Below are 2,681 nucleotides of genomic sequence, written 5' to 3'. Positions count from 1 at the left end.
TGGCTTCCTTCCACTCCTTCCACTTCATTGTCACAAGTTTCTCCCCAGCGTTCAAGAAGATGGCAGCAGTATAGCAGAGCGCCAGTGTACCAATAGGTCCCAAACGAGTACCTGCAACACAAGGGAGGGTAAAAAAGAAAATAAAAAGAGAAACATAACCAGCCTAATTTGGTAAAGGACTAAAAACAGACGTGACTATATTGAACTGTAGTGTGGCAGTTTAAGATGGATAACGATTGTGGTAGAAATAAAGAACATACTTAGTGGAACAAAATCGGCCATTGCAGCACGTCACCTATAGAGGGAGCAATCAACAAGATAAAAGTATCAGCAAGAAAACTATCTGAAGTAAGAAAATAAAAACAAAAACACAAAAAAAAAAAAAAAAATCAAAAGCCGTTGTACAGCATTAGATATTCGAGAAAAAAAAAAGGGAAAATCTAAGCCACAAAACCAACCAAATTGAAGACAACCCTACAAAGAGCACATCTCAGCAATTTTTTTTTTTTTAAAAGGCCCGTCTCAGCAAATAGGTTGCCAAAGAAAGAGAGAACGAACAGAAATTAAACAGAGAAACACGATTCAGGCGAGATATCCACAATCAGTCCAAAAACACACACACGCACACTCACACACAAAAATTTCAGCTAAAAACCACGCATTGTCGAACCTGTAAGGTAAAAAGGCAAAGGAGAACAATATCAGAGAGGATTAGGGCTTCGCAAGCACGCAGCAAGCCAGAAAATGCAACCAAGCCAGTAAATGCAAGGAAGGTTTCTTTTTAACCGAAAGTAGCGGCAGGCGAAGAATTGTGAACAGAGAAGGATGCGGGAAACCTAAGAGACCACCACACCAGCTTGATTTTACAACAATGCCCCTCCAATTCGTAAACCCAATAAGTTCCCGTACTAACATAAAAGTGTCCAACAGACGTTATGAAAAACCAACGGAGTTTACTTTACAATCATTGGGCCTTAGTCCAATAGTCAGAAGAGCCCTTCTAAAACTGTTTCGTGCTTTATTATTTTTAAAAGGGAAAATCGTCCAAAAAGTCTCTCACATTTTATAAAATAACTTTTTTCGTCCCTTACTTTTAAAAGTGTAATTTTATGTCCCTTACATATTCACATCGGTCAAATTTAGTCCCTAACTAGGTTTCCGATCATTTTTTGGCCAGAATCCATCATGTGCAAGGCACGTGATCATTTTTTAAGGGTAAATTTGTCAAATTATATTTTATATAATCTGATCTATAGTCCTTCACATTTTATTAAATAAATTTTTTCGTCCCTCACATTTTATAAAATGATTTTTTTCATCCCTCACATTTCACAAAATGAGTTTCTCCATCCATCACATTTCAAAAAATGAATTTTTCATTTCTCACTAATTATGTGTGTGAATACATTTTTTTTAAACACATGTATATGTTTATTTGGTTTTGCTTAATAATAATAGTATAAACACATGTATGTAATTAGACCCAACTTGTGGGCTATTTTATCTTTTTGTATGATCATGACTAATATTTACCAATAGAACCTTAATTTGCATATTCTTATTGTATTTTGACCGAAAATAGTTTTATTGACCAACTTGACAATGAATGCAAGATTTTTTACTAGCTAATACCAGATGAAATCAAATGATCACGTATAATATATGGTATTCGTATTGTTAAGTGAAATCAAATAGACACATACATATATTTATGTTATTCGTATTATTAAGCAAAATCAAATAGACATATACATGTGTTTAAACAAAATGTATTCACACACATATATATTTTTTTTTAGGGTTTCCCTCACACACATAATTAGTGAGGGATGGAAATATTCATTTTTTGAAATGTGAGGGATTGAGAAATTCATTTTGTGAAGTGTGAGGGATGAAAAAATCATTTTATAAAATGTGAGGGACGAAAAAATTTGTTTCATAAAATGTGGAGGACTATAGATTAGATTATGTAAAATATAATTTGACAAATTTACCCTTCAAAAATGATCACGTGCCTTGCACGTGATGGATTCCGGCCAAAAAATGATCGGAAACCTAGTTAGGGACTAAATTTGACCGATGTGAATATGTAAGGGACATAAAATTACACTTTTAAAAGTGAGGGACGAAAAAAGTCATTTTACAAAATGTGAGGGACGTTTTGGACGATTTTCCCTTTTTAAAATCCAGAAACAGAATCTACTTTATATATTCGTGGCCCAAAACTTTCAAAACATTGAAACTAATTTTTTTTTAACAAATATTTAGGATAATTTTTGTGTACAAAATTAACACAGTATGTGTAAAATCTTCAAACCAGGCGTTTACAATTGAATGGATAAGTGGATATGTCATGTATTCTATTTCCCCATTCTTAATTTTAGTTCCTAGGGTAAAGTGCTATGTCAGTCTTATTCTCTCATTTATATCTTAGTTTTGTACAAGCATCTTTGGGTGCTCCCACCTTTTTTAATTAATATTTTTTAGTAGGGTGATAATTTTGTGTACAAATTTAACACAGGGAGGGTGCGTATATTCAGACGTGGAGTTTACAATTGAATGGATCGGATCTGTCGTGTACTCCATCTTCGCATTCTTAAATTTAGTTCCTAGGATAAAGTGCTATATCTTATACTCTAATTATATCTCATACAGCTTCCCCAACGACAAGAGGATCAATA

At 33.5% G+C, this 2,681-nt stretch overlaps 1 long non-coding RNA gene across 1 annotated transcript; it reads right to left on the bottom strand.

The window, feature by feature from the left end:
- Positions 1-828, bottom strand: LOC113765513. Its single transcript, XR_003467730.1, has 3 exons — positions 671-828; positions 261-295; positions 1-111 (listed from the first exon to the last, which is right to left on the bottom strand). It is a non-coding gene; the product is annotated as an uncharacterized LOC113765513 (long non-coding RNA).
- Positions 829-2,681: the final 1,853 nt, after the last annotated feature.

Source organism: Coffea eugenioides, chromosome 3 (genome assembly GCF_003713205.1).
Source record: "Coffea eugenioides isolate CCC68of chromosome 3, Ceug_1.0, whole genome shotgun sequence".
In the NCBI taxonomy this organism is placed as follows: Eukaryota; Viridiplantae; Streptophyta; class Magnoliopsida; order Gentianales; family Rubiaceae; genus Coffea; species Coffea eugenioides.
The sequence above is the reverse complement of the archived record's forward strand: the minus strand, read 5'-3'. Positions and strand labels throughout refer to the sequence as shown.